This window comes from Lactuca virosa, chromosome 4 (assembly GCF_052849685.1).
Source record: "Lactuca virosa cultivar CGN04683 chromosome 4, Lactuca_virosa_CGN04683_v6, whole genome shotgun sequence".
In the NCBI taxonomy this organism is placed as follows: domain Eukaryota; kingdom Viridiplantae; phylum Streptophyta; class Magnoliopsida; order Asterales; family Asteraceae; genus Lactuca; species Lactuca virosa.
The window spans coordinates 222,507,855-222,530,737 of NC_136429.1; positions in this window are offsets into that span (position 1 = coordinate 222,507,855).

A 22,883-nucleotide genomic window follows, 5' to 3' on the forward strand; every position below is an offset into this window, starting at 1 on the left:
CAACTGTCGCCTAAAGCCTTACCGCTAATCTATCAATTCAAGAACATCTAAAGTCGAGCACGCACTCGACCCAACACCTGAACTGAACTCGAATCATGACTGGAACCCCAACCTGGGTCCCCTAAAGCCTGTCATCAAACACCAAGAAGACGCGAACCCAATGTTGGGTAGTTTCCTGAACTCCCAACTCACACAATCCTCAATCCAGATAGCCACTTGGGCCGCCTCCCCCCCCCCACCCCCGATGGGGATGCGAAACTCATCCTAGTTTCATACTTTCTTCTGTCCTGAATACCTGAACAGTTCTCCCTCACTTTGATTCGACTAAGTCCTCACAGCACACGAGAATTGAAGGATTCCCAATCATTCTTACCTTCCAATGATCGATCTGCTGACACCCGACGCTTACCAATGCTAATATTCTATCACTATCCATCCCAAATACCACACAACCCCTAAAGACCAGCTAAACACTCCCTAAATTCCAACAACATTGACAACCCCATGGGCCAACCCAGCATAATGCTAAAACCACCGAGTCTTGACGATGCTGGAGGATCATCCTACTGAACTCGGGCCATAGACTTTCCGCACAACGCTCCTGATCCGATCCCGACCAAAAACCAGAATAACACCATAAAACTTGAAACCCGTTATACAATGAACAACCCTTACTAATCCACTAACGATTCATGGCATGCAAATAGCATATAACATTTCTTGAAGATATAACCCAAACATAAGCAGAGAAATAAACCAAAGATACACTTAGGCAAAACTGATGCAAGATTCCGAACAACAAAATTTAGATAAAACCGAAAAGAAAGCAAAAGATACACACCCTCAACATCGCCTGCTGGAGTCCTGACCTCCCCTGTCTGACACTGCAAGGTCCGATTCCTCTCCGCTGGGGCTCGTGCTCTACCCTGTCATCCATCAGTAATCCTCAAAGTAACCGCTGCAGGCGCACTCACTGCTCCTCCCCTCAACATCAGATAATCGGCCTTCTTGTGGCCCACCTCATCGCAGTGAAAACATAACGGGCTTGCCCCCTGAGGACAATCCATGCTGACGTGACCAATCTTGCCACAATTGTAGTAGCCCAAACCCTTGGAACGACAAACTGCATCATGCAGTTTCCCACACGTGATGCACTGACTCTGGTCCTGATGGCCTCTCAAATGCTGGTCAGAAGTCTTGGATCTCTTCCCGAGACCCTCTGATATATCCACCTGATCTGACCCCTCTTCCCAATGTGCTTCTAAATCAATTTCCCGCTTTCGGGCTTAACAAATCATATCATTCAGGGTCTTGCACCCCGAAATAGTCACGAACTCCCTGATATCATCTCGCAACATATCATGATACCTCACTTTCTTTATTTCCTTATCTACTGCATACTGCGGTACCAATAAAGCCCTCTCTTGGAACTTGACAGTGATCTCTGCCAAAGTCTCAGTAGTCTGGCGGAGATCCAGAAACTATCGCACCAACTGCTGCACCTCAATCGCTGGTGAAAACTCAGCTCGGAACCTGGTCGAGAAGCCATCCCATGACATAACATCAACAGAATCATCACCTAACTCACTACCTACCTCTTCCCATCAATCCCGTGCCTTGTCCTTCAACAGGCAGGAAGCATATCTGACCTTTGCCTCCTCGGGGCAGAAACTCGTCCTGAACGTGTTAGCCACATCCGCTAACCACCTCCTACTAATAATGGGGTCCCTTTCCTTATAGAACGCAAGAGCTCCACAAGCACGGAACTCCCGATAAGAAAGAGTATGAACTCCAACAATAGTCATAATCTCAGCACGGAACGTACCCAAGCGCTCATCCAAGATCTCCGAAATACTGCGAGAAATCTCCGATGAGATGAACTACCGCAACTGCTTGCTAATCGGATCAGTACCTGCACCTGAGTCGGAACCCGAACCAGAACCAGAACCTGAACCACCTCCCCGAGTGCTCATCTTCAAACTGAAATACAACAAGCCAACAATCAAAACATGCCCAAGAATCCTCCTCCTATAAGCTTCTTAGATTCTCCAAGACTCTCATCGATTCGAGTATGGATCCTGTGCTTTTAGTAGTACGGGCCCATTACTACCTTCCACATCTATCCATGCTTTCCTCAGCAATCCTCCTGAATCCTCTAAGTCACTTCCTCAAACCAATGCACCAAAACTCACAAAGCCGCACCACTAACCCACTGAAGCATATTATAGGATTACCTAGGTTCCCGACCTCACCTTACCCTCAGCTGTTGAAAGACTCTCACCAATACCAACCAACTACCTCATGAATATAGTCACATACAACAGAGATTAGATAATACTTTGAGTAAAGGACTCACCCCTAGAGCAGTTGGACTCAAACGAGAGCTGCATAATAGGGTCAAATCCATCACTCTTAGATTATTTAGCCTGTCCCTCATAGACTTAACATATTTACTTAGTGGTTGATCCACGTCACTAAGAATCCCACAAAGCACAAAGCAAGCAGCATTCAGGCAACGGAAAATCTAACCAACAAACACTAATCAAGCCATTCTATCCACTGATCAGAAAACCATACTACATGCAATTCTAAAAGCTCATACGATCAGGCATACAAAGGCATCTCTCCTATAATATAATACTGAGCATATCCTTAGCCCAAATCTAGCATGTGATTCACATAATTATATCATATAACATAATAAACATGTATTTGTATTTTGGGAACCACTTACTTGAGCTCGGCCGATTGCACGCAATACACCCCTTACTTTGATTGCAAAATTCCTTTTAATTAAATGTTTATTTTATAAAAAATTTCACCAAACCCTCAGTTTGAGTTCAGGCACACCCAAGAGTATGCCTGAATACGTCAAACCAAGGCTCTGATACCAACTTGAAACATCCCAAAAATCAAGGGTAAAATTTTCATTTTTATTACCATCCAAACACTATTGTAACTTTGTCCAAACATTGAAAAAGCATTTCAAATAAAACAATTATGAGTTCATTCCCAAAGTTCACATATTGTGGAAAACACGGGTGTATTCGATGCGATCATCCCGAGCTCTTTCATTTGAAAACTGGAGTACCTAAAACATAAATTGAAAACCGTAAGCACAAAGCTTAGTGAGTTCCCCAAATACCACATACCATACATATAAAACGAACCATACATGTCATACATAACTGTGAGCCATACATATCATTCATATACCATAGTCAATAAGAGTGTTATGTGCCAACCATAGTCTTGCCCTTATGCCAAGAGTCGTCTCGTGGTCTTCTTTGTCAGGTCGGGGGCCAAAACCCTGGGTGTTACAGACAAGTGCTAGGAGCCACCTCCTGGTCTTCCATGCAAGCATCACAAAGATAACTAGCATACAATCTACAACTACTTAGCTACTAATTTGCAGAGTTCAGACTCTGGTCTTTCATTTAGGTTGCCAGGAGCCGCCTCCTAGTCTTTCATACAAATTGCCAAGAGTTACCCCCCGGTCTTCCTATAATACATAAACCAAATGGGCCGGCATGGGTTCCTTCGACCCATAAAACAGTGATGAGACTCACCTCGAATGCAGAAGCTCACTGAAAGAATTCCCTAGCTGCTGCCCTGACGACACCTCCGAACAATCAGATCAAAATAACACCCAATTAGAAATTGGATTCCGTCCAAAGGCCCACCAACCATACTTGGGATAAAATGACCATTTTACCCCTGACCCCAACATGAACCAAAACTGAGGCCCGAAACCAAAAAGATCCACAAAGGCCCACTAATGGCCCAATTTTCCAAATTGGGCCTAATCCCATATGGGCCTTATCCTAAGCGAATATTTTCCTTAGATCCAACTCAGATTACCTCAAGCACCCCCTAGGGCAAACTTGGTCAAAGACATAAGCCAAAAGATAAGATCCATAATCCATATCAACCCAACTCGCCGAGTTGACCCACATCGACTAAGAAACGGGGTAAATGAAAACATTTCGCCGAGTTGACCCACAAACTCGCTGAGTTCGCCCAAGACCCAACAACTTAATGCATTAAGTTGCCTTCATCGAATCCAATAGCTCTAAAGATCAGATCTCGACCAAAATGAGATCAAGAAGGGCAAAGTTTCCAACATTACCCCTAGGAACCACCTAAATGGGTCCAAACCCAAACCCTAGACTTGAAAGAGTGAGGGCATAACCATTAAGCACTTAATCATCAAACACAATACCCCAAAATGCAGATCTTTCCCCATAAGGCTAGATGGCCATGCAAAGTTTCCATCTTTATGCTTAAACATGACTAGGCGGAGCTCAAACGCTCAAAAAGGGCTAAATGAAAGACTTAATGAATGCATGAAGCCCTTAAACCCATAAAGTTGGCACCTTTATGCCAAAGAGCTCATGTAGACCTTAGATCTGACATAATAATCATTTGGGACGTCCTAATCCCCAACATCCACCCAACCAAGGCTAAAAAGCATAAAATCTAACCCGAGAAGAGATCTAAACAACTAATAAGCAAGATGATAACTTGATACCTCAAAAACTTGGCAAATACGACAGAGATTCTAGATCCAAGACTTCTTCTTCGAGCCAAGCAACCCCTAATTCCTTAGATCCTTCAACATGCATTAAAAATGACCACTCAAGGCTCTCCTCAAGCTCACACACTCAACAATGGAAGATAATGCTCGATTTTAGGGTTTCTAGACAGATGAGGCTGGTAAAGAGGCCAGCCAAAGAACTTAAGGCCTTTAAATAGGGTGCAACACCCTAAAAATTAGGGTTTCTCAATCAGCATCCAAATCGCCGAGTTCCCTTCACCAACTCGCAGAGTTGGTCCATAAAAACGCGCGACCCAAAAGCCTCAAACTCGTCGAATTTCCCACCATCAACTCGCCGAGTTGGTCACTACGAAAGGGGATTTATTTCCACAATTACTCTTCTAGATTCCGGGTGTTACAGTTTTGGTGGAAAGAAGCAAATGATCGTGTACAGCAAGACTATTTATTTTAGCCAAGAACTTGGATGAGTGGAATAGGTAGAAATTGTGGAATTTGAACTTTTATTATTTTTTTTGTATAGTAAAGTTTGTTCTAATTAAAAGTTTTATATTGTAGTTTTCCTTGGGTTAATTACTTGTTGGACTTCACCTATGATGATCTTTAAGATACTTGGAAGAAAATAAATAATCATTTATCATTACCCCAGTCTCGACGACTTTTCAAATACTCGGTTTCAGGATTTACGACACCATTCTGGGTATACATATTTATATATTTATAGAATTTAATAAGTATCTTAGTTGTTTATGAAGTATTGTAGATTTTTATTTATGATATGTTTCCATCTGCGGGAGGTGCTTATGTGTTGCGTAGGAACAAAGATACACATCGGATGAAGTATTTGAGTGCGATGAAAAAATTGAAATGGGTCGAGGTGAGCAAGATTTTCAATGTTACAAAGGTTTTTATATTTATTTATTTACTAAAATATATTTTTGGAGTTTATACTAATGTTACACATATATATTACTTTTTTTAGGAGGGATGTAGACCAAGACATAGGATGATACCAAGTGAAGAGGATACAAGATCTTCACATTATTTGGCCTGTCTAGAGTACGTGTGTGGTGAACTAACTTTAGTTTCATCCCCGGTGCGGAAGAATTTTAGGAGGCAAGATGAAACATCATCTAGTCTATCTTCTAGTGGCGATCCGAAGCAAGAGCAAGACAAAATGGCAAACCAAATATGGAAGATCTGGCGAATCGGGTAATTGCACCCGAGCAAATAATGTTTTGAACCGGTAACGCACTGAGGTGAACATCGAAGAAGTGAATGAGGATAATGTATGGGAGCACATAAATTTTTATGAACCGATAACCTTTCAAAAAAATCATTGTTTTGACGACGGATTAAATAAGCAGTGTCCGTTGATAATTGTAGTGTCCAATTTTTAACCCAAAATGTTCATTTTTATTTATTCAATATATATATATATATATATATATATATATATATATATATATATACATATACAAACATGTATCGAATGCGCGTGTGTACAGTAGAGCCTTGCCCATCACATGAATCCCTGAAAACATTTATAAACAACTGCGTAAGCGCTAGGCTTAGTGAGTTCCCCAATATACCATATACCACAATACATTTACCTGCATACAAATAGGCCCCGCCCAAACTACATAATAGGCCCCACCTTCACTACCTAATGGGCCCTGCCCAATTATACATAAAGGGCCTCCCCGAAACTACATAACCATATATAGAGACCACACATTAAGTTCTACTGAAATGGGCACATAGAGGCTATTCTATCGCCTATATTATATTAATTCCTATGTCCTAACATACATGGATATATGCTATAACACATGATATAGTGAGATAACTCACTTGGATAATTACTCCGACGATTGACAGATATCCTTCTGGCATAATTGGTAACACGTCTAATAGATATTAACCTAGAATACTATAGCTTATCAATTCCTATGAAAATATGATTATAAAAGTCAGATCCATCACTAATCCCAATGAATACCGAGAGTTCTATCAAATAAGGATCAACCAGGCAGGACAGTTGGGAGGCAAGATCATTTCGGTATATAGCTTTTCTGAAACCCAATAACCATGCCAATGTGACCATTCTAAAAATCTCTCTCGTAAGTAGATCAATCACTGTTATAATTGGAATTATAGATAAATTTTATATACATATTTGTAAAAGGACTATAAACATAAATACAATTTACACTTTAAGTATAGTAAGTGTAGCCTAACATATAGAGAGAGTTGCTAGTGAAAACTGGGAATTATGCGCGCAAAACTCTGACCCGAGAGCTTCTAATCAACGTCTCTTTGATGTTATAAGGCTCGCTAAAGTATGTGGGAACTAGCGAGTAAAGGGAGAAAAGCTCGAAAGTATTCTAGAGACAATCAGAGGAATTTTGGTGTGAAAAATGTCTGAAATGTGAAGGCTATATATAGTTCCAAAAAGTGAAAGCGTGTCGCGCAATAGGTCGAAGCGTTTCGCGCATGTTGCGGACATGATGACGTGTCACCTTCGGTGTAATGCCATGTGTCGTGATTTTTATGAGGGTATCAGGATCTTCGTGGAAGTGGTCTTTGCGCGCGGCTGACCGCGGGGATTTCTGATTTCTTAAAAATTGCATAACTTCTCGGTACGAGCTCCGTTTTCGACGAGTTTTATATGAACGCGTAGCTATCGACGAGATCTACAACTTTTGTTTAGACTCTGCCGGCTAACTTTTTCTTTATTTTTAAACTTATATTTTCACAGGCTTAGACTGTTAAAGTCCATGTAAAAATCATAACTCTCTCATGCAATATCCATTCTCGACTGTATGTATATCGAAGGATAGGTATGGACGAGATTTTCGACTCTCATTTATATTGTTTTTTCTAACAATCGACCGATCTTAATTTCGGTTTCTGTGACACACACTACTACGCTGAAACTTCTAAAAAATCATAACTTCCTCATGCGAAGTAATATTTGGGTGTTCTCTATATGCACACTCTCGGTTTTACAGTTACTACGACTTTCATTTGGATTGCTTATGATAATAAGTGATCTGTCTATGATTCGTATTTTATGGTGTGCATAGTTGTTTTCGTTTAATCGTGAAACTCTGAAGAAGCAAAACTTCTTCATACAAAGTCGGGTTCGGGCGTTCTATATATTTACTAAAATCGTATTGACCTTTCCTAAATATTTATGTTGGTTACTTTGGCTAAAAGTAATATATCTCTACTTCGAATGTTATAACGATGGTTTATATTGAATTTCACGAATGGGGTATTACAACTCTCCCCCACTTATAAAGATTTTGACCCCGAACTCCTACTCCTATCGCACCTTTCGAAAATGCTTATATACTAACCTATTAGGTTATAATGAACACTAGGTCACCTAATATCCCTCTCACAAGGCACTAAAACATAAATCTATATCGAGGTACAACTATTGTTCGAACCATTCGTTCACGACACATCCTGACACTATCCAACTACTGGGATTTTGATTCCAGGTCGCTATTGTCATGCCCCCCTCCCGAGCTTGAATACTCACTATCAATCCTTCAGTGGTCTTAAATACTCATAACCATAATCTCATTGTCCTAAAGGAACCTAGTCATCCTCCTTCCTTGATATCTAATTATCGCAACAGATCTTTTCCTTTTAACTTTTGAGATTATATTTGATTTAAAGGTCCTTAATCTATATGGTATGGGTGTTAAAGTCTAACTGTATCCCTATGTTAACTTATGAGTTTTGAAATTCAATCCTAGTTTTCTATTAATATTTATGCTAATAGACTAAAAGAATAACTAAGTCTGTTGTATCCCTTGAGTACTTGACGCTTTCTGTGATAAACCATGTCGCCCATTGTGTTCCTGATCCTCTTCTGCAAGGACATATCTTTCATCTATGAAGTTATGAACCTAGATGGCTATCTGGTCACAACTAGGAGCCTGACTAATTTCTAAATCCTACTTAATTCATGGAAGGAGATCCTAACTATTCATTGAGAAACACTTCAAGAATCTCATAACGTATGGGTACTCTAACCGAAGACTCTCTTCTTTGACTACACCTAGATAGCTTCTACCTAATTGTGACACAATCTTTCCAAGACCTCAATTTCGAAATTCGAACTACGCCTCATACCTCTATCTTAAGGGTTAGTTCTCCTACTTGGGTTCAGCCCATTATTTGTTTCTACTTATCAATGATTAAGCCTAAGCTGACCTTGTCTACACAATCCGTGGCACCTCTTTGACTTTGAAGAAACTCATGCTTGTCATATCAATAACCTTAGATAATCCTACTGCACAACTACTACTTGTATTCTTTACAAATGACTTCCTTAAAATATGATCAAAACACGTCATTTTGGAAATACATTAACGCATGTTGCTGATTATCTTAATACTAGCGATAGCATCTAAACTAAACCTTCCATCTTTATTATAATATTTTCTTCGTACATTTATTACATTAGTTAAAGCCTAAGAGAACTATTAACTTCTGGGACGTGATCTCATTCATGCTGGAGATTTTCCTCGATTAAAAGAACAACCAACTATGAACTGTAGTCCTTCCCCTGCTCCTTTTGCCATGAGTTGAAAACTTCTCCCTTTACCCCTTGGGGCTTCAACTTCGCCTTGTCGTCCATCAGTTATCCTCAATGTTTTCGGTGTTGGTACATGTAGTGTGCCTGTTACGTTCAAAAGAGGAGAGTTGGCTTTGATGTCACCTATCTGGTTGCAGTGAAAACATATATGCACTCCCTGTTCTTCCTACTTACATCCTCGGCTATAATGCCCCTCTTTGCCGCACTTTAAGCATATCAAAGCATAGAAAACTCCTTTGTGGGACTTCCCACACCTATTACACCATGGAACTCTCTGTCCTCCATACCTTGTTTTTTAATGCTTGAATTTCTTGGTTGATGGCTAAGATGGAGCTAGAGTCTGCCTCTTTTCCTTTCGTTGAGTTTACAACTCAATTTCCCTTATCTTGGCATGTGCTTGCATCTCTGCTAAGTCTTGTATCGATTATTCGATACGAACTCCTTGATATCATTCTTGAGTATAATTAAGTATCGATACATCTATACCTGCACTGACGAGGCATACTCTAGGCAAAACATGGCCCTTATGGTGAAGATCTTGGCGATCTCAGTTACCGATTCAGTGGTATGTTTGAGTGGCATATATTCTTGAACAAGTCGCTCCCTATCTACTGGTAGAACATACTCTGCCTTGAACATTTCTACAAATTCCCATGACATTGCGCTCTTCTCTTCCAGTGAATAGTTCTTGGTAACGAACTTTTTCACCAGTATTTTGCTTTTAAACGTAGAAGATCTTGCGTATATATGAACTTCAGGTTCGTCGGACAAGAAAAAGTGTAGAAGCATCCTTCCACTTCCAAATCCACCTTATGGAAATAATTGGATCCCTAATGCCATCAAATTTAGGTGCTCGGTGTTGTTGAACTCTCGATAACGTATTTCTTTCTCTCCATGTGAAGCTGCAGCAGTGGCTGCGACGACAGCGGTACTGGCAACGGCAGCATACCGTTCATTAAAAAAACTTATCAGTTTAGTCTTAATAGTTCCGAACATTTCCGAAATTATCTCTCTTACAGTTGTTGATAGCGCCGCCAGTACCCTCTATATATATATATGGTGCTCATTCTCTTCTCATTTCTCCTCCTCCCAACCGTGATCACTCCTATTTTCTCTCAACTATCTTTGGATGTGAACACCCCAAGGCTCCAAAAACGTAAGTATTTCAACCTTAAACTTGTTATACTTGAAAGACCACTAGATCCAAGCCTCGTTTCTTCATATTTCGACATCACCTTCATGATCTTGGAGGGTGTACGGCCGTACACTCCTTGACCGTACACTCATTGGCCGTACACACAGTGACCATATACCCCTTGGCCGTACACTCTCTTGTATGGCCGTAAACCCCTTTTAGTCAATCACATGTGATTGTAACACTTCCTAGCAAGTGTTTCCTAGTCCCTAAAGGTGATTTCTTGCATGTTAGTTGTTTAAAACACTAATTGCATGCATATATATGCCATTATATGTCATTTAGGACTCGTTTGTGTCTCGGGAATTCAATCGTGGAACTTCTCATCCTCACGCGAACCTTTAATCAAATCACCCACATAAGGTGAGTTCATACCCCTATATTTTTCCGAGTTTTTAATGTTTTCAGGGGGGGGGGGGGGGAATACAAGTAAAAGCACAAGTAATCTTGTGTTGTAAAATATAATTTGGTTTATTACATTTTCCTATCATTAGCATAAGTTGAACATATATCTTAATAAACATGGTAAACATCGTTACTACTAGACTTGAAATCAGTTTTACAAAACATGTTAGGATACAAACATTGCGAACACAGTTTTCAGAACAAAGGAAACAAACTTATGAATTATGAAATAAAAGATATTATTTTATAAGGATTCATGTTAATAACAAAAAGGGGTTTTTCATAGTATTATTCATGGATTCGTTGAGAGAACTACAGTATGAGACACGTCTTATAGCTAGAGTCTCTAGGAGGGAGAGCGTGAGTTTGTGTATACATCTATACGGGACTGACAATCCCGCACCCTGACTATTAGCTACAGTCAACCGGGGGTGACAAACGTTTGTTCAGTTTTCGACGTCCGAAGTACGTCGTTTGGTATTCGTCCATCAGTATGGTTATAAGAAATCATAGGGGAAACAACGACTCGTTCACGAAATAATATACTTAACAAACAGTCAACAGGGTTAGTAACTATGTGATGACTTAGTATGTACATTAGGGTAATATGAAATTAACATCCGACATGCAGTGGGATGTGTGATCTCCGCCTCATTTCCTGTTCCTTGTTTGGTTGTGGGCTTAGGGCAGAATCACCCAATTGATTATCTGTTCGATCTAGATTTCTATAACTCGTATGTACTAAGTGATCACAGGAGGGTATTAACAACACTTTTAGTATACAAAACAACACGTTTTCAACTAGTTTTATTTATGTAATAAGACTACTATACATTATTGGTGGTAGCCAGGGTTTTCAAAACAGAACAAGGTTTAAACAACATAAGTATGGTAGATACTTGTACTTTACGATATGGAACAAAGGATTCAATAACTTACACTTAGGGAAAATATAGGATTTTCCAGGGTAAACATTGGTACTTTACAAACAATTGGTTAATTATTCAATTAAAGAATATTTATTATTAATTCTATAATTCCTTAGTTTATGCATCCGGGTTACGAATGGAGAATATCTGATAGATCGTGGAATGTGTGGTTTCCACCTCATTCCCTGTTCCTTGTTTGGTTGTGGGTTTAGGGCAGATCCACACAATTAACTGTCCATTCGATATTGGTTTATAGGTAACTAGTATGAGCTAAGTAGTTATAGAAAGAATGGGTTTAATCATGCTTTACTTTAAGAAAATATTGGATTTTCTTGGGGAACACTTTCGAACAGATATCAAAGGACCAACACAGTTAACTTTGTAAGTATCTAGTGAATACTTCAGGATTATGTACGTGAGGATCCGACAACCAGTGGAATGTGTGGCCTCCGCCTCATTTCTTGTTCCTTGTTTGGTTGTGGGCTTCGGCCAGAACCACACAATCGATTGTTTGTTCGATCTGGATTGTATATGATTTGTATACACTAAGTACTCGCTGGAGGAACTGGTAAGAATCATTTTTACTTAAGGTTTATACATTCATTACGTCAGAAAATATAAGGTTTTCTGGAGAAACATAACGTATTTTTCAAAATAACAAAGAACAGTTTTTCCAAAACAAAATGCTTATGAACTCACCAGCTTTATGTTGATACTCTTTCAAAACCTACTTGTATTCTCAGGACACTAGTAGACAGGTACACGCCCGGATTCAAGAAGACAGAGCATAGTAGCTTCTAGTCTTTACTTGTATTTACTTTTGGAGTCAATCGTGTATGATTCAAATGTAATGTAAACACTATACTATTAATACAATGGTTGTTGTTGCTTTGATTACTATTATTCAATTGTTGTGATACTGTACATGACGTCCTGCGCCCCCGAACGTTTCCGCCGTTTCGTTTTGAGGGTGTGACAGATTGGTATCAGAGCATTGTTTATAGTGAACTTAGTATATCAACCAGTAAAAGATATACAACTATAAATACAATGGGGCCGGAGCGCTCTGACTAAAAGTATACTTTTAAAATATAAGTATTTTACGAGAAGTATACTAATAAGCATACATACTAAGAACAAGTATCACAATGAGAACAAATAAGAACGTAACAAACAAAAGTATTTAGATGTCGGACACTACAATCAAACCTAAGCAATTATGTAATCATATCTGGAATAAATATAACCTGATCAACTATATTTATTTGAGATACGACCAACATGTGTTTGGGAGTGATGGTGGTGTTGCAACGAGCCTAAAACTTACTTAACTCTATATACAAAGTATCCTTAGAACAAAACATAAAGATAAAATACTATAGGAGTATTTTAGGCACTATAACCAACATACATGAGAACTAAAAGACCTTTACTGGCAGGTCTATAGTTGCGAAGTGCATGCTTCCAGGGTTATATATAATTGGGATCTTATAGACTTAAAATTGGTGATCTTCGCGCTACTACATGTTCCTTGTTTGGTTGTGGTTTTAGAGTAGGATCACCTATTCGAAGGTCTATTTGATCTTGGTTATATACAGCTTTTATGCACTGCTTGACAATAGGAGGACCCACTTTGGATCATCAATAACTATAGAAGAAACATTCTACTTAATCTCATAAGATTCTTTGGACATCCCCATTCTCGCGCGAACAACCTAGATATAGATAGTCACTCCAACCACCAACAGAGGAGTCAAGGAGGAATAGGAGAGAATTCATAAAGTGGATTCCGAGAAGGAATCATACGAGGAGGCAAATCTTCCATCAGGAAGTGATGGAGATTTGTAGTAAAACCCAAAGCAAGATCTACAGAGAATAGGAAAACCATAAGAGAGTCCAGAGACAACAAATCCCCACAGCTGAATTCAGGACCATCATAACTAGGACAGGAAACCCCTCTCGAGGCATGCAAGGTGGTAGAGTACCATATACGTCATACTAATAATTAACTAACTAATATGATCTAGTGAGTTAGTGATTACACTACTCACACTATGTGTCAGACTTATTGCCTTTATCATATCAGCTAGTAACAGTAAACCAGGTCCCATAACTTCATTCAGAGGGTAGTCACTATTAAATTCATAAGTCTATGTTACATAGACCTCTGTTATGAATTGCTTCGAAAGTCAGAACATGATACATTAAGAACTGAGACAAATTTGATTCAGATAAGACTCGACTTGTAATCACTAAGGACTAACCCTCGTTTCATCTTTTAAACCTTATGGCAGAAAGATGCCACCGAAGAAGTCGAATAAAAACAAGAACAACCCACCGCCGCCAACTCCTCAGTATGACCCGATTGTCTTTCAAGCGGCCGTAACAGCCGCAGTGACAGCTGTCATGACTCATATCCGCACAAGTGGTACTGGTGAATTGGGCAGTGGTACCAATAACCCTAACCACGGACACAAAAGGGAGTGTTCATACAAATACTTCATGATATGTGGACCCAAATCCTTCGATGGAAGTGAGGGAATCATCACTCTAATGCGATGGTTCGAGAAGACAGAATCGATCTTTGAGTTATACGCGTGCCCAGAAGGGAGCAAAGTGAAGTTTGTTGCCTGTACCTTCTCTGACAGAGCCCTTACAGGGTGGAATAGCCATGTCAAGTCATTGACTCTTCCGATAGCAAATGCAATGGACTGGAAAAATGTAAAGGAGATGATGCTGGAAGAGTACTGCCTGAGGGGCGAAGTGCAAAAACTAGAGCATGAGCTGTGGAATCTTACCATGGAAGACTCAGACATAGAAGCCTATACCGATAGATTCAGCGATTTAGCTGCACTATGCCCTGGGATGGTTACCCCAGAGATCAAGAAGGTAGAGAGATACATTTGGGGACTACCTTCTCCAATCCAAGGAAATGTATTGGCAGCGAAACCTCTTACGTTTGACAGTGCCAAACGCCTAGCTCGAACATTGGTAGACTATGAATCCGTCAAGGCATAATGGACCCCGTTCAGGAGCCAACCAGAGGAGGTAATGATAAACAAAGGTCCAAGAGCGGGAAGAAGAGGCAATCAACACAAGAGCCCTCCGAGGGACAAGAGACAGGTGCAACTTATACTGCTACGACCCCAGCCACAGCAGCACCCGGAAGTCGTTATGCTGGAACCCTCCCTAAATGCAATAAGTGTAACTTCCGTCATATCAGAAGGCGTAGGAAGTTGTATTGCAAGAACTGCCTCCGAAGAGGACACACCATCCGCGTTTGTAGGGCACCGACACGACCAATCTCTCAGGTCCCATTTGAGGAAGTAAGTCAGACCTGCTACGAATGTGGCGAAGCAGGGCACTACAGGAGAGATTGTCCATTGGCCAGAAATCCTGATGAGGAAGGAAGAGTGCTAATGATAACTGCAGGAGAATCTACCCTGGAACCACCTGAGAACAGTGGTACGTTTCCCAACTAGATCCTAACTATAAGAATTTCTTCCTCGTCTAAACAAAGCACATAGTTTATGTAGAAACTAAATACTCTTTCTGGTAAGCTATAATGACTTGGTGTAAACATTAGGGCCATATATAATTAAGAACCAATAGACTTAGAGTGCATGATTCCGCCTTATTTCCGGTTCCTTGTCTGGTTGTGGATTTAGGGCAGAGTCACTCAGTCGATTGTCTTATCAGCCTTAATTATATATGACTTGTAGACACCAAGCGATTATAGAGGGACTGGATAGGGACCATAATATCAAGTATCATTCACTAGAACAATCTTTCAGTTAATACACATGTAAGGCAATGCAAAACTATCGTAGTAGTAATATCAGGATCAAAACAGAAAGCACCAGAAACATACACCCAGATGCACCGATGTTCTAACAAAGCACTCTTTCCGAACTAACTTAACAAGCGATCCGACGATGTCATCCCGCCTAGTCTAACTGAGTCCACGCGATGCCGAACCTATGTGTCACCGAGCAGACCCTTTGCCTTAAATCGACCGAATAACAAAACTCTCGTCACTCATAACGACAAACTAGACGCAGACCTCGGAACCATCTCTCACTTCAACCCTCTGAAGTACTCATGCGAGGAGTACGATATCCTCCTTTAACCTTCCTTAAGTATTCCCAGCAGACCATTTTGGAAACACCACTCACGCAGCAAGTCAAGTTCAAGCACAGAGGCTAGGGACAGTTACGGTTAGCCTATTAATGTTAAATGTACATGCGAGGGTGGTATATAATTAAGATTCTACCGACTTAGGATGTGTGTTTCCGCCCTATCTCTTGTTCCTTGTCTGGTTGTGGACCTAGGGAAGAGCCACCCATCCGACCGTCTTATCAATCTTAATTATATACGACTTGTGTACACGAGACAATGATAGATGAACCAGGTATGAGTCCTACCATGAACTTCAGGAAAAAAGCTACTCGGAACTACGAAGGGGCATCCTACCAGTTGGATGAACATAGTCGAGCAAGCTAAACCTACACACCCTTCACAGACCAGAACAGTAGATACAGCAGTGATGATCCGCTAAAACACCCAGCGAGGATCTAAAATTCACTGGAGAACGCGAGGGTTTTATGAAACCCAAGTACCCTGCGGATCCTAAAGAAGTGTCTGTCCGATGAGACACTTGTGATACCCCTCGATGAGATCGAACTAGACGAGAGCTTACATTTTGGGGAAGAACCAGTCGAAATCATTAATCGAGAAGTTAAAAGAACGATACAAAGTAGCATACCGATAGTGAAGGTCCGTTGGAATGCCAAACGGGGACTTGAATTCACTTGGGAGCGCGAAGATCAGATGAAACAGAAACATCCTCATCTTTATCCGAGTGCATGATTTGTATTCTATGCTTGAATTTCGGGACGAAATTCTCTCTAACTGGCTGATGATGTGACAACCCGAAATTTTGCATTGTAAAGTCAATCAATGTAATCCAAGGTCCAACTTGTTTTGGCTACCTTTTAGCCATATTAAAGAATCGTTTAAGAGCTTCTAACCTTAGTGTAATGTATGAATAGGTGTTAGAATGTGTTTACTCGAGGTTGGAAAGATTGACTTGGTCCGGAAAACCATTCACAAGGTGTGTACGGCCGTACACCGGGTCTACGGCCGTACACCACCCTCTCTCTCTCTCTCTCTGTATATATATATATATATATATATATATATATATATATATATATATATATATATATGGTGCTCATTCTCTTCTCATTTCTCCTCCTCCTAACCGTGATCACTCCCATTTTCTCTCAACTATCTTCGGCCGTGAACACTCCAAGGCTCCAAAAACGTAAGTATTTCAATCTTAAACTTGTTATACTTGAAAGACCACTAGATCCAAGCCTCGTTTCTTCATATTTCTACATCACCTTCATGATCTTGGAGGGTGTACGCCGTAAACCCTTCATAGGATGGCCGTACACACCTAAAAAGGGGCCCAAATCGAGTGTTTTTCCCATCTTCTTGTTGAACATTAGACCCACTAGTTTCCCCATGGATCAAATCACCCTTTTTGCATGTTTTCTCCATGAGTGTACGACCGTACACTCCTTGACCGTACACTCATTGGCCGTACACACAGTGACCGTACACTCCTTGGCCGTATACTCTCTTGTATGGCCGTAAACCCCTTTTAGTCAATCACATGTGATTGTAACACTTCCTAGCAAGTGTTTCCTAGTCCCTAAGGGTGTTTTCTTGCATGTTAGTTGTTTAAAACACTAATTGCATGCCTATATATGCCATTATATGTCATTTAGGACTCGCTTGTGTTTCGGGAATTCAATCGTGGAACTTCTCATCCCCACGCGAACCTTCAATCGAATCACCCACATAAGGTGAGTTCATACCCTTATATTTTTCTGAGTTTTTAATGTTTTCAGGGGGGGGGGGGAATACAAGTAAAAGCACAAGTAATCTTGTGTTGTAAAATATAATTTGGTTTATTATATTTTCCTAACATTAGCATACATTGAAAATATCCTTAATAAACATGGTAAACATCGTTACTACTAGACTTGAAATCAGTTTTACAAAACATGTTAGGATACAAACATTGCGAACACAGTTTTCTGAACAAAGGAAACAAACTTATGAATTATGAAATAAAAGATATTATTTAATAAGGATTCATGTTAATAACAAAAAGGGGTTTTTCATAGTATTATTCGTGGATTCGTTGAGAGAATTACAGTGTGAGACACGTCTTATAGCTAGAGTCTCCTGGAGGGAGAGCGTGAGTTTGTGTATAGATCTATACTGGACTGACAATCCCGCACCCTCACTATTAGCTACAGTCAACCGGGGGTGACAAACGTCTGTTCAGTTTTCGACGTCCGAAGTACGTCGTTTGGTATTCGTCCATCAGTATGGTTATAAGAAATCACAGGGGAAACAACGACTCGTTCACGTAATAATATACTTAACAAACAGTCAACAGGGTTAGTAACTATGTGATGACTTAGTATGTACATTACAGTAATATGAAATTAACATCCGACATGCAGTCGGATGTGTGATCTCCGCCTCATTTCATGTTCCTTGTTTGGTTGTGGGCTTAGGGCAGAATCACCCAATTGACTGTCTGTTCGATCTAGATTTCTATAACTCGTATGTACTAAGTGATCACAGGAGGGTACTAACAACACTTTCAGTATACAGAACAACACGTTTTCAACTAGTTTTATTTATGTAATAAGACTACTATACATTACTGGTGGTAGTCAGGGTTTTCAAAACAGAACAAGGTTTACATACCCCTCGAGGGCGTATAATATTTATAACGAGGCTTAACGGGATTTATGAACCTTGTGTTACGAAGCCAAACACTCAAAAAGGTCGCAAACGAAATCTCTCTCAATCTCTCTCGCTCTATCTCTCTCTACCTCAAATCTCTCCCAAATCTCTCCAAGTATGTGAAATCTCTCCCAAATCTCTCTAAGTATGTCAAATCTCTCCCAAATCTCTCTAAGTATGTGAAATCTCTCCAAGAATGTCAAATCTCTCCCAAATCTCTCTAAGTATGTCATATCTCTCCCAAATCTCTCTAAGTATGTGAAATCTCTCCAAGTATGTCAAATCTCTCCCAAATCTCTCCAAGTATGTGAAATCTCTCCCAAAATTTCTCTCAAAATATCTCTCAACTTTTTATAATCACTCGAGGCATCCCGACCCTTGAGTTAGTCGAAAACCGCTCGAAAAACGAAGTTTATGCGAAAAACAGCCATTTAGGGCCGTACCCTCTTAGAAGCGAAACCCTAAGAAGCCTCCTGGACCGAACTCTGCTGAACCGAAACTGATGAAGAACCGGACCCGAAGCTTCTGACCCGAACCCTGATGGACCGAACTTCGCCTTCGCTCCCTCCCTGCCTTCGCCTTCGGTCCTTGCTGCTGGGGGACCGAACTTCGGCCCCAATCCGAGAAGCTTCGATGAATTACACCTTTCACCCGGTTTTCGACCACGACTTCGTTTTAGGCCCGTTTTTCATGATTTTAACGCGGGATTTTCACCCAAACTTATATTTTTACATATAAGACCCCATATTTACATAATCTAATCACATTTTGAGGATAATCATTATCTAGGGTTAAAAATATAGTGGGTAAGATATTTAGGTGGAGTGTTGACTTATCCTTTGGGCAAGGACACAAGTTACCTCCCATACCCACTCCATGACCATCCCCAGTCACTATTCCACCATACCTGGTCATTTCATCGTCCTTTTCCCACTCTTTCCAGCCAAGCACCTTGATCCAAGGATAGAAAAATCCTTATCTCTCCTCCCATTTCACTCACACTCCACCAAGAAGCAAAAAACTCATTGTCTCTCACTTCCTCTCTCCAAAACTCTAGATTCAAGGGTTGTTCCTGAGTTCTTTCTTCACTTTTGGTAAGTACCTTCATCCTACACTTGATTAGCTCAGATTTCTACCTTTAAAATGACTACTTGCACATCTCCATACGATTTTTCTACGATTTATGGTGATTTTTACAAAACGGCCTATCATTTCAGAAACGAATTCGGAGCAGTCTGTGAATATGAACGTTTTCACACAAGTTAAACACTTCTAAAAATCCTAATAAAAATTATGAATAAACTAGACACATTTTATGAACTCTCAGAGTTTACGGATTCAATTTTCGACTTCGTATAATTTTTCTATGATTTTTCTAAAACAGTGCAGAAAGGTTAAAAACTAGTTAACAACTTACAACTTTCATAACACTTTGTAACATGTTGAGCAAAGTGTATAACAATAAGTTTCTAAATGTTGAATGTATTTCTTGTTAGTTTATCATCATAAATCGAAATTTTGTCATTCATGATAAGGTTTTTCATTCATTTCGAACACATATAATAAACAACGATAAGTATAGTTTATGTTTCATATACATTATAAACAATTATGTTAAACTATAATAGGTATAGTTTATATTTCATTTACATTTCAAACTCATTTACCAAAGGTTTTCTGTTCATATAAACGGGGTGCGAATACAAAGTACCGGGTTTATACAAAAAGGGGTTTTCAGTTCAGTTCACGTAAATCTGTTAATGAATAAATTTGTGAGACATTCGCTTCACGTTACTTCCAAAGTAACGAAATCAAAAGTCCTGTAAATTGTAACCAGAGTCTCTTGTAGGGAGAGCGTGATAGCTGTGTATAGATCTATATTGGGTCTGACAAACCCACACCTGAGCTGCATGCAACAGCTAGACCGGCAGGTCTGGGGTGACAAGTGTCATTTAACTTTGCGACGCCTGAAGAACGTCGTATTACGAGGCTGTCTGAGTCATAGTATGGTTATAATAACTCACATGGGGTATTAACAAAACATAAGATTTACGGGTTTTACTTCTAAATTAAACGAGTTTATGTCGATTTAAACTTGCATGAATTACTTTAAGTATGGAAAAATACTTGTACATTTCGGTCTTGACTTTTAAGACTACATAACTTTTATAAGAAAAATATTGGATTTTCTTTGGAATCACATTTATATTAAAATTACGTTTCATCTAGAATTGTTAGACTTCAGCTATAATTGCTAAGTGTACATGTTAGAGTTATATATGAGTTTTGTCGCAATCGACTTAGAATTGGTGGGCCCGCCTTACTTCCTGTTCCTTGTTTGGTTGTGGACCTAGGGCAGACCCATTATATTCGACGGTTTGTTTAACTTAAATTTTATATAACTTATATACACTGGGTGGTTATAGAAGGAATCTACGGGTCTTTCTAGGGTACATTATTGCATAACATAGGAGCTTTCCTTTCACACTTAATAAAGAAAATATTGGATTTTCTGGAATCATACTCTATCGCTTTTACAAGGAAAACGACTTCTTTCTCAAATAAAACTCTTATGAACTCACCAAGTTAATTGTTGACACTCTTTCAAAACTACTTCTATTCTCAGGAAATCAACAACATCTTGAGGATGGGACGTTAAATCGTCAAACAGTTCATTTTTTCATCATAATATAATTGATTTTGAAACATGTAAACATATACTATGGTGTAACCTTTTCAATTATATTTATGATGGTTGTATTTACTTTGAGCACTATTATACTCGTTGTTGTGATACTATACATGAAGTCCTCCACCCCCGGACGTTTCCGTCATCCTTGGTTTTGGGGTGTGACAGATTGGTATGAGAGCATTGTTTATAGTGAACTAAGTATATCGAACCACATAAGATATACAAACTATAAATGCATTGGGACTAAAGTCTCTGATTAAACATTTTCAAATAACTATACTTTTTGAAATAAATAGTTTCGAGTTAAAACTATACATGCATGCATACATACTCAGGTCAGCATCATACTAGAACAAAACAAAAGTGGTGATTGTCGAATGGCACAAGTAGGCTTGGGGATGTATAGTCAGGTCTGGGAATGACATAGCCTGATCAACTATGTCTATCCCAGTAGTGATTAGCATATGCCCGGGAATGGTTGTGGCGTTGCAACAAGTCTAAAAACTTACCCACTCTATCTACAAAGAAACATTGAAAACATAAGGCAAACATTAAAATACTATAGCAGTATTTGGTGAATCTATAACCAACTTATGTGAAAACTAAAGACCCCTATTAGTAGGTCTATAATGACTGAGTGCATACGCTAAGGTTATACATAATTAAAGATATTATAGACTCAGAATCTATGACTATTGCTCTACTTCCTGTTCCTTGTTTGGTTGTGGACTTAGAGTAGAGTCATTTATTCGAAGGTCTATTCTATCTCAGATTATGTATAACTGGTATGCACTATGTGATTATAGACGTGACTAATGAGGATCACCCCCTATAAGTAATTATAGGATTAGACGCCTATTAATTATCTCTTCTACCCCTATTCTCGCACAAGCAACGTGACGGGAGCTCAACTACCAAGAGACCCTTTTCTTCTTAACCAGGAAAATGGTGGTTGGATCAGAGAGAAATTCGAAGAGGATCCTGAAGAAATAATAGAGGAAGACCCCGAAGACAATTCGGAAGAGGAGCGAGAGGAAGAGAAACCGAAGGAAAACAAAGAAGAAATGGGAGAAGACCCCGACGAGGCTTCTATGGTCCGACACCTCAATAAGCCGTAGACTTACAGAGACGGAGTTAGGAACAACGCTATCACCCTCCCTATGACATGGATGAGGCTTTTACAACCTCAGCAGAGGAGGATTAGTAGACAGGGCTCTCCTTGTTATAATACGCCACATCAGTCACTAGAGCGTACAAACACGAGAATCGGTCAGCCGAAATCATGGAGGTTGGCGCTACCACCAAGATCACCGCAATTCGCCTTCGTCACCTGGATGGAGGCCACGAACAGATAAAAGAACACATCAAAACCTTCAGAGGGAAGTGACCGCAACTCGAGTCGAGATTAGAGAGTATCGGGTACATCAACCAGCGTTAGAGAAAACGCGTAGTAAAAGTAGAACATCAAATGACAGAAGCCAGGATAGAGGATAAGACAATGCAAACTTTCATGTCTTCATTCTATGGCCCACGGAGCGTCACCCGCCATGAGTGCTGTGTACACTACTGACATACCATTACCGGCTCAAACTCCTGGCGTGCATTTGAACACTATCCCATCATATACATAAATTCGACCTTCAAATGTAGAGACTGCA